At 35.6% G+C, this 10,945-nt stretch overlaps 1 long non-coding RNA gene across 1 annotated transcript; it reads right to left on the reverse strand.

Annotated features, from left to right (window-relative positions):
• Positions 1–505: 505 nt before the first annotated feature.
• On the reverse strand, positions 506–1,446 carry LOC131015907 (uncharacterized). The gene is made up of 3 exons (XR_009098726.1): positions 1,313–1,446; positions 1,165–1,235; positions 506–644 (listed from the first exon to the last, which is right to left on the reverse strand). It is a non-coding gene; the product is annotated as an uncharacterized LOC131015907 (long non-coding RNA).
• Between the last annotated feature and the right edge of the window lie 9,499 nt (positions 1,447–10,945).

Consider the following 10,945-nt stretch of genomic DNA (forward strand, 5'->3'; position numbering starts at 1 on the left):
GAAATGTCCTATTTTTACGACGCTTATTAATTAGTGTCTTATTTTTACTCTAAAAAAAATTAGTGTCCTATTTTTACAAATCCAAAAGTTTTTGTTCTAATTTCCAAATCAACATAAGTTATTATCCTAAAAAATCCCCTGACTCTGAAAGAAATTAATATTTGTATGCATAGAAGTGATCAAATTAAGGTACTTCCCCGGTAACTTCCCCCTTCCACTTTGCTAGTTCACATTACACTTTCACACATATGAAGAGAATATGTTATTATTCTATTTTTTCTTATTTATTGTTTTATATATTATTTTTACAAATATTAAATTAAATTATTCTAGTAAAAAGAAATAGATAACAAAGTGGGATGGAATGAGTATATTTGATAAAAAAAGGGGACCAAAGTACATAAACAAAATTTAATCTACTTACTAAAAAAATATTCATTTAATTTTTATTTTTATTGTATAATTTATTAATTTTGAGGTCGTCAAATTATAGAATAAATTAAACAATCATGCACTAGGTTTCCAATGTTTCCTAATCTAGATTGCAATGCTGTTAGAGCCTCCTGCACCTCGGCCTCCTTTTGCACAGTCAATTCATTGTTTTTATCTGTACTTTCAACCAAACCTTTTGTATCTTCTCCAGCCTTTCAATAAAACAGAGGAAACACATATAACTCAATTACATCATTGTTTAGATTCATCACTTCAGAATGCTGTTAAGTTGCATCAATGTAACAGATAGGTTTTCAGTATACAGATAGACGGACAAACTGCCACTTCCAAGAATCCGACAAAGAGGTTTACATTCATCGATCAATATGATAAGTTTTCTTCTTCTTTTCACTTTTGCCACTGATGCATATAACAATCGTGGACCAGGTCAACCATACAGCAATAAAAATGTTCTCTACGATTTGACACCAAAAACATACACATAAGCAATATACAAAGGGAAACGAGACAGCAATGCAATTAGAAAGAAATCCCAATCTGATTTTCATTGACATTTTCATTTTACTTATTCTAGAAAAAAGACAACACTACCATCACAAATCAACTCATACTTTCTTCCCTTCAAATATTTTTTCCTTATACGAAGCATCACATTGTTTCTATGAACAAATTGTGATAATTAATAATCGAAAAACGAAATAGGAAACTCACAATTTTTAGGCGAGAAATCTCTTTGCTTATCTTGTTCCTGGAGGTCCTCAAACCATCCAACTCAAATTGGCCTACAATCAACCACATCACCTCCAAGTTTTATAAATCGACAGAAACGGCTAAAAACAATCCTCGATTAGATACTCACGCTGCCTCCAAGCCCTGTCGAGCTCAATCACCTCATCAACAATATGAACATCGGTGAAACGACGGCGCTGAGACTCCCTGATTTTCTCAGGGTTGCCGCCCTTCTCCTCACGAAATAGATTGATGTCCAACATCAGTAAATGTTTTTTTTTTTTTTTTTAATTCAATGAAATGAAATTATTTTGAATTGACATTTTCACATTCTTACTTTCCTTTTATATAGAAATAGACGCTTCATGAAAAAAAATGATCATTTTCATAAGTTTAAATTGTAATAATGAATTTGATTTTATTCTAATTTTTTTAATCCTACTCACAATTTAGTTAGTATTTTTCATTGAAAAATTATAAAGTTGGTAACAAATGTAGCAAATCACTTGTCTTGATTAAGAGCTACTACTCTATAATGTCCTCAAATTTTTAAAGGTGAAAATTTATTCCTTTTATGTTTGTATATGTGAGTGACAAATTACTTTTAATGAACTACTTTGATTACATATATATAATATCGATCTTATGAGTTATTTTGTTTAAACAATTATAATTAGAATATTTGGATGTTTTTGCCCCTTCTATACTATTATTTTATAGATATATATTAGATTAAAAATTAATGAACATTCATAGACTATAATATCTTATCTATTATAGATTAAAATCAATAAATATATATATACACATATATTGTATGGAATATATCATTTATATAACATAATATATTATTAATTGTATATAAGTAAATCTTCTTAAGTTTATTACATGCCACTACAGAAATAACATTCAATTCAAATATTAAAATTAATTTGTTGTCATGAGTTATGCCATTGTAACATTAATTATTAATTGTTGATCCAAAATTATCAATACATAAATATGATATGCCATTTAAAATTTAAAAATATAATTATTTCTAAAAGGGTTAATAGCCGAAAAATACACGAACTTTCACGAAATTTGCAAATTGCACATGACCTTCAAAAATAGCCTCAGAATACATCAGCTTTTAATTTTGCTGCAAATTGCACATGGCGAGATTTCCGGCGAGGAATAAGTTTGACCGGTGATTACGTGGACATTACATGGCATATTGCGTGGCTTTTTTACACGCTGGCAAGCCACGTGGGCAAAACGACGTCGTTTTGATAATTTGAAGAATTTTGCTAAAAAAAAAATTGCCTCCCTGCTCCTCCGGCGAGGAGCAGCTACGCCGTTCAACCGCTGCTTCCTCTCTTCCACCTCCACTCAACTACCACCTCCACCACCCATTCCCCATCGACGCTGCCACCTCCCGCTGCCTCACCTTCCTCCGCCAAACCTCGCTTCTCTGGATCTCGAGGCCGCAAGTGTCGAGGATCTCGTCCTCGGTGATGGAGAGGGTGAGCGGATCCAGGCGAGCGAGGGGAGGAGGCGGCGGACGGTGAAGCGAGGGTGGAGGGAGACGAAATTGCTTCTGGAGGATGGAGAATGAGGAGAGCAAAGCCGATGTTGATGGAGGCGGAAGCTAGCAAGCTCTCTGCATTCATGTCAACATCGGAGGAAGCCAGCAAGCTCTCTGAAATCGGAGGAAAAAGAAATTGGGGAAGAAATTCGCCATGGCTCCCTAAATAGATGTTCTCCCACCCACACACACCACGCAACAACAAACACCAAACCCCCCAGATCCTCTTCCACCTCGCCGCCGGCCCCAGATATGGGATTTCCCCCTTGTTTTACAGATTTGCGGCGGCCTGCAAATTTACAGATTTCAGCCGCCTCCAGTCCATCAAAGCGTCGTTTGAGCAGCCGATTTCCTTGACGCGCTAGTCGTCGGAGCATTGTTTGAGGAAATCGGAGGAAGAAGGTGCGGCGGGAAGAAGGTGCAGACGGGAAGAGATGGAAATCGGAGGAAGAAGATGGGGATTTTTCCTTTTTTTAATTTATACGCATTCAAAACGACGTCGTTTTGAATGCCGGTGCGTCCACGTGTGAAAACTCCGGTGCCACGTCAACACCGATCAAGGTGATGGTCAACGCGTGTGTAATTTGCAACAAAATTAAAAGGTTATGTATTCTGAGGCTATTTTTGAAGGTCATGTGCAATTTGCAAATTTCGTGAAAGTTCGTGTATTTTTTGGCTATTAACCCTTTCTAAAAATAGTAAAGTGATTTTTGGCAGGAAAATATAATTTACTATTTTTGAAAGTGGTTGTGCTTTTATATATATATATATATATATATATATATATATATATATATAGAGAGAGAGAGAGAGAGAGAGAGAGAGATAAGGAAAATACGAAAATATTTCATGTGTATTGCACGGGGTGCAATAATAGTTCATTTGCAGTAGAAGTGATGACTTAGTGGGGGAGGGGAGGTTGGAACCCAGGACCATTCAATAGAATGATGAATTCACTGTAGACTTTATGATCTAAACACAAAAAATGCTTCATAGTTGATATCTTAAAGTGACTTTTAATTTATTTTAGTCAATCTTTGGTTCATAGTTATATCTATATAACTATCATATAGTATAATATTTTAGAGATACAAAATTAACTAATTGAAATTTATCATATTTCATGTTATAATGTAATTCATTATTCTTACATTATATATAATGGACAATGAATATATTTGGAGGAATCATTAATTACTATACTAGTATAATATTTGTAGGTGTGAACTAATTACCATAAACAAAATATATACATAAATCATAAATCTACATATGTTATGTATTAATAAACTATATATATTAATATAGTATATGTAATAAATCACAAAAAATAAGTACATTGATATGTACATACATATGTTATGTATTACATTAGGGTTGCATTCAATGGAGACCATTTCTTATATAGAGAATGAAGACCAAATCAAGGCCATTCATCTCAATCCAATCAATGATCCAGATTATTTCCTGATTTGATTTTTCATGTAATTAAATAATGGTTAATTACATTTATTTAATCCAAAAAGGGCAAAAACGTCCACTCAAATCCACGAATTATGGCATCTGGTTGAACAAATCCCGAAAATTACTCTCTTCCAATTCTGGGACCTGATTCGTCAATGAACATTAGTATGTTCATTGTTTTCCTACGAACATTTCGATGAACATTAGTATGTTCATTGGTTTTTCTACGAATATCAGTATGTTCATTGGTTTTTCTACGAACATATCGACGGACATCAGTATGTTCATTGGTTTTCTACGATGTCACGACCGCACTTGCTAAGGATAGCAAATTCGGGGAAACCGCGACTAAGGGAGGGAATTTAGGAGCGGGAGTAAGAAAGGGGCATATTCGGTTTCTTGATGACTCGTCTTGTATAAGGAAATCAATCGAAATACCTAGATATTAATGAAGGCCACAAGGGGACCGTACATAATATTATTCAAAGGGGTACTCAACGAGTTTGAGTACATTATTAAATAGTACATATTGTTTTGACAGATAACATAATGTCTTAGTAAAATCAGTGTTTGCAGCGGAATAATAATTTGAATATATGTATGAAGACATATACTCTACTCTGAGGTACTCATCCTAGATTGACAGAAGCTCCGCTTGCACACTACATCCTCGATCACCGCTCAACCTGCACATTTAAAAATACATGCAGGGCTAAGTACAAAAGTACTTAGTGGACACTTGCCGAAATTTACATACATGCATAATATTTTATTGTCAAGCCTTTCAACAGTAGTAAGATACGAGGGTTTTCCTTTAAAGACTCGTATTTACCAAACATAATATCATTTCTTTCATCAATAACCCGCGCAGGTATTTTATATCATTAATCACCATATCAGTAACTCGTGCCGAGAGGGAGGCCTCCCTCTACGGACACTATGATCGGCCAACCCGCTAGATGACTCACGATCACAAGGTGTACACTAATTCCGAAGGGATTTGCGGTCCCATCCAGAATCCGAATTCGATTAACATCAGATAGGCAATTAATAATAAAACATAAAGCATTTAGGCATTGACAATATCATTTAAATTCATAAGCATAAAGTCTTAACAATTCTAATATATAATTTTAGTTTATACGTAGAAAGCCTACCTGAATAGCAGACTCACGGTTTAGCTCTAACTCTGGTGCTTGACCTTTAATTCGAGAAAATAAAATAAGATTCTAATTCTCGAAAAATCTCAATAAATGAGGATGCGTGAAATGATTATGCATGACTCATATTCCTTTAATTAAATTATGAGATGTTAATCCTATTTAAGGAATTAAAGCTCGTCTTATGAGGTCGGATTATTAATCTTTAATAATCTACTCATCTTAAAATAATCTAATTCACTTACTAATTAATAATTAGTAAGTCTTAAAATTTATCACTAATTAAAATAATTAGGTTTAAATAATGGGCCTAAATTAATAAATCTCATTGGTCTTAACTAATAAATTTCATTGAACTTAATCAATTAAAATAGTAGGAGTTCAATTAATAAAAATAATAAATTCATTATTAATAATTAATAGAAGCCCAATCAAAATAAATAATAAGAGCCCATTTATAAAAATAATAGAGTCCAAACAATATATATATTAGCCCAATGGAAATAAAATAAGCAAAGCCCAATTGAATTAATCTCCGGCCCAATAAAATAAACTAGGCCCAAAAGGAATTTAATTCGAGCCCAAATGAACAAATTCAAAGCCCAATGCATTAATAATATTAGGCCCAACATCAATTAAATTCTAAAGCCCAACAAATGAGGCCCAAGATAATAAAATCATGAAGCCCAATAAGTGAGCCCATCATCACCCTTAAAATAATTAGTAAATTTTAATATTAATCTTATCTCGTCAAAACCTTAGACTCAAAACATTATCACATACTACCATTTAGGTTCGAAACTATTTATTCGAACATCAACATGCGCATTAATCATAACTCGTTCTATTTATGTCATCAAGTCAAATATTCCGTCATTTTAAAAAAAACAAAACCTATAATATTACATAGATAAATTATATCATCATAGATCATGCTTTCTCATACATAAAACAATTTAATCCTTTTCAAATAATCCATATTAATAAGTCGTTTTGAAAAGAATTAATTTAAATGAGAGTTTAACTCAAAATATTTTATTTTATAATCCATTTATAAATACTTGAAATAAAGAACTCCATTTAAATAATTAATTTAAAGGTCAATATATAATTAAATTAATCAAGCTCAATTTAAATTAATAATTAAGAGCTCAAATAATTTAAATAGATATAAGCCCAAATTAATTAGATAAATTAAGTCTATCATGTTTTTCTTTGAATAAGGCTCAAACAATTAAATTAAAATAGGTCCAAATCCTTTAATTAAAAGAAGCCCATCAGATTTTATTTGTAAAGGGCCGAGCCCAAACATTTAAATCGAAGCCCATCTGTTAATTAAATAAGGGCCCAAACAATTTAATTAAAATCGACCCAAGTCTCGGCCCAAACAATTAATAAAATCGGCCCAAGAGGGAGCCCAATATTTTCGGCCCAAACCCGGCTCAAACCCGGCCCAAACCCGGCTGAAACCCGGCCCAAACCCGGCTGAAACCCTAACCTAAATATACACACACAATAAAACACACTCAACACACACACATCAAATGCGCCTCTCTCTCTATCTCTATCTCTCGGCTCTCTCTCTCCCTACTCTCTCTGCTCTCTCTCTTTACTCTCTCTGCACTCTCTCTTCGTTCGGCTGAGGGCGGCGCCGCCTCCGGCGCGCCGCCTCGCCGTCGCCTCCTCCCCTCCTCTCCTTCGGCCACCGCGACCAGCCACCAGGTGTCGCCACCCTCGACTCCCTCGCTCCCTCGGCCGCTGGAACCAGGCGCAGCAGCGCAAGCACGCCGCCGCTCCGTCGCCTCCGCCTCTCCTCCATGGCAGATCCGCCGCCGCCGTTCAACGCCACGGCCACCGCTTGGGTCGACGGGAGCCGCTGGAGCTGCTGCTGCTTCGCCGGGAGTCGACGGATCTGGCCTTCAGCCGTTCGTCTCGCTCGGAGCTCCCGCCGCCGTTGGCTTGCATGGAGTCGCCGCCGACTGCAGCTGCTTCGCCGAGAGTCGACGGATCTGGAGTTGCTGCAGGCTCGTCCGGTGGTCAGTGGCTCGCTGGAGGAGCGCCGCCGCCGGCCGCTGCTGTTGGCAGCAAGAGCCCGGCAGCCGCCTCTCCCGGAGCCGCCGTCGCCGTGAGTCGCAGGGCTCCGACAATCCACCATCCTTTCTCTCTCGTTTTATCACTCACGATAGGTTCGTAAATTTGAATTAAAAACTGAAACTCCTCTTTCCCTTTCTTGGCAGATCGGAGACAACCGCGGCTCCGTCGCCGTCCGTCAACCGCCGGCGACGACGAGCCACCGAGGCTGCCCTCCCCCTGACCTCGACTCACACACGCAAACAGCCAACACAAAGGGTTTTTGTGCGAGAATCATATACTGTAATTGCTCAAATAAAAGTTTTAACTCTTTCCTTGTAACTTCAGTTCACAAGTACATATTTAGTAACTGTAAATCTATGAATTTGCTACTCATTTTCTTCATTTATCAAAGCATATGTAAATCTGAGTTAATGAGCATGTGTTGGTATTCTGGAGTTGATGTATACAATTGAAGGATATTATAATATATAAATTAGAATATAAACCTTGAATGATGAAAGATGTGGTGTCGTTTCTTGGCTGCGAGAGAGATGGTAGATGAATGTGAGAGGTGGGAATTGGCTGAAAAATGGTGTAGGTTATAAAAGAAAAAAAAATGGGGTGGCTTGGATGGAAATTCTTCAGCTTACAGGTATGAACACTTTCAGCCTGCATGTAAGACTGAAGAATTTCCTTCAGCATGCGCTCCAAATTTCTTCAGCTGGCATGTAAGACTGAAGAATTTCCTTCAGCATGCGTAGTAAGAATTTCTTCAGCATGCTAGGATTATTCAACTTTAATCATTAAAAAAAAAATAAGACATTAATATATTAATTATATGGTTCCAAACTCATTTAAATACATTAAGACATATAAGCCTAATTCTTATTGAAGCATAAAATCCATTTGAGCTTGCTTCTAACATAAATTAAATTACTCATGGGCTTAAGTAAAAATCGATAAAAGATTCATATTTAACACTTCAGTGTTAAATTCTCCACAATAAATTAATGGACTCAAAATATATTTTGAGTGCATCATCTATTGAAAATAAAAAAAATAAATCATCACATATATAAATTATCAAATTCATATAAGTTCGTATTTTATAAATGGATGCTGAACTCTAATTACCATAATAAATCCTTAAATCAGTAATTAAAAGTATATAATCCTTAATAAAAAGTCGGGTCGTTACATACGAACATCGGTATGTTCATTGATATTTTCTGCGAACACTTCATTGACGATATGCAGATCTGCAAATCCGGCGACGGCGCGGCGCGACGGTCGCCACCACAAGCGTTCTACCATCGTCGTCTTCATCGGCTTCACCTGACGACGCCGGGGCAGCACAACCTCGATAATCCCTCTGCATGCGACGCCGGCGGAGCAGCAGGAGGAGGAAGAAGAGATGGATGCGATAGGGGAGGGAGGCGGTGGAAGAGAGAATGGAGGGGATGGCGGCGGAGCAGAAGCGGCGACGGCGGGGAGGAAGGCAGCGGAGCAGCAAGGATGGAGGCGGCGGGGAAGGGGGGAGAGTGATTGAGAGAGAGAGATAGAGAGAGAGCGTGAATGAGAGAGAGTGAGTGAGATTAGGGTTAAATAGAAAATGACATGCTTAACCTTTTGATTATAAAATAAATGAAAATTAATAAAATTAATCAATTAAATTACCACCATTAGATTAAGTTAGATCAAGGAACCAGATTTGGTCTTCATTCTTTATATAGGGGAGTGGTCTCCATTGAACTCTCCCCTATTACATTATATACATGTGTATATATATAACCGACTATTAATTAATATGTGAATGGATTTGTCAATATTGACATATTTATGATATCATTATCAACTAATTATCATATTTAATACTTTCATTAATTATTAATTACCAAATTTAATATAGGACTAAATAGTGATTGGTATAGAAATTACACTCTAATTTTGGGCGGCAAAAAAATTGTGAAGTTGGATGAGCTTATATATATATATATATAGGGTAATTTTAAACACAACCCCCAATTTTATCACTATAGCCTCTTATTTATATAAATAATTAAAATAATTATAATTATACTATATTACCCTACAGCCCCCATTTAAATTACTCCAATATAATCGTCTTCTTCAAATCTTCAAATTAACTTAATAGAACGAAAATATAGTCCCCATTTAAATTAGCAAATATAATCGTCTTTTTCAAAACTTCAAATTAATTGAGTAGAATGACAAAAAAAAAACTGAATAGAATTTCACAAATTATTTCATATTGTCTTCTCCACTTGCCAGCGGCTTTAATTAGCTTCTGCGTCCCTTTTCAAAAAGCTTCTGTTTTTCCATTCTTCAAACAAATTCTCACGATTGCTTCTCCCTTTCCCCACCAAATTATTAACCTCCTTGTGTTTTCAAAAAGTTGTTGTTTTTCCACAAAAATTCTGTAAAAGCCTTCACCATCTAAACCTTCTATGAGGCATCGGATTTCTCCAATTTCACAGTGAATGACATCTTCTCTTTGGCGGAGGCAGCGGCCACCAGCAGACGATGTGCCGTTGCTGGTTGACGAAAGCTATTGCGTGGAGGCGACGGGGAAACATGTTGATAGTAAATTTAATAAATAAATAAAAAATTGGGATTTGTGCTCAAGCTAAGGAATTAAATAAGCTCCTTCGCCGGATTGCTCACCACGCCAGGCAATCTATCTATGTGTAGTGAAGAAAAAAGAAATAGAGAGAGAGAGAGAGATCGAAGGCTATACTTTTTGAGAGAGAGAGGAAGAGAACGAAAAATGGGAGGTTATAATTTTTAATCTTTATTTTATTAGAATTTTTAAATGGATCTATAAGGGTGAGATGGTAATTACATTAATATCTTATTATTTTTATAAATAGGGGGCTATAATGAGTAATATGGGGGCTGTGTATAAAATTACCCATATATATATATATATATATATATATATATATATATATATATATATATAGGGGAGGGCTACAGTGAAAACACTTCTTAAAATATAAATATAAACGTTTTTTAATGTACGAATTTTATCCAACATGGTTACGAATTCATCCAACATGGTTACGAATTGTGAAAAATAAATTTTTGCTACCTTCGGGATTCGAACCCAGGACCACGAATTCATTCAACAAGGCTACGAATCAACCGTAGATCTTGATGATCTAAGGGCTGAAAATTGTTTATATTTTATATTTTAAGAAGTGTTTTTATTTTAGCTCTCCCCTATATATATATATATATATATATATATATATATATATATATATATATATATAGGGGAAGGCTAAAATAAAAATCAAAGTTAGACTATAAAATAGGAACCATTTTCAGCCATTGGATCATCAAGATCTACGGTTAATTCATCACCTTGTTGGAATAATTCATGGTCCTGAGTTCGAATCTCATAGGTAGCAAAAAATTTAATTTTCGTAATTCATTACACAGCGGATTCACGGGTGTTCTACATATAATTCATACA

The sequence above is a fragment of the Salvia miltiorrhiza genome, chromosome 3 (genome assembly GCF_028751815.1).
Source record: "Salvia miltiorrhiza cultivar Shanhuang (shh) chromosome 3, IMPLAD_Smil_shh, whole genome shotgun sequence".
Taxonomy (NCBI): domain Eukaryota; kingdom Viridiplantae; phylum Streptophyta; class Magnoliopsida; order Lamiales; family Lamiaceae; genus Salvia; species Salvia miltiorrhiza.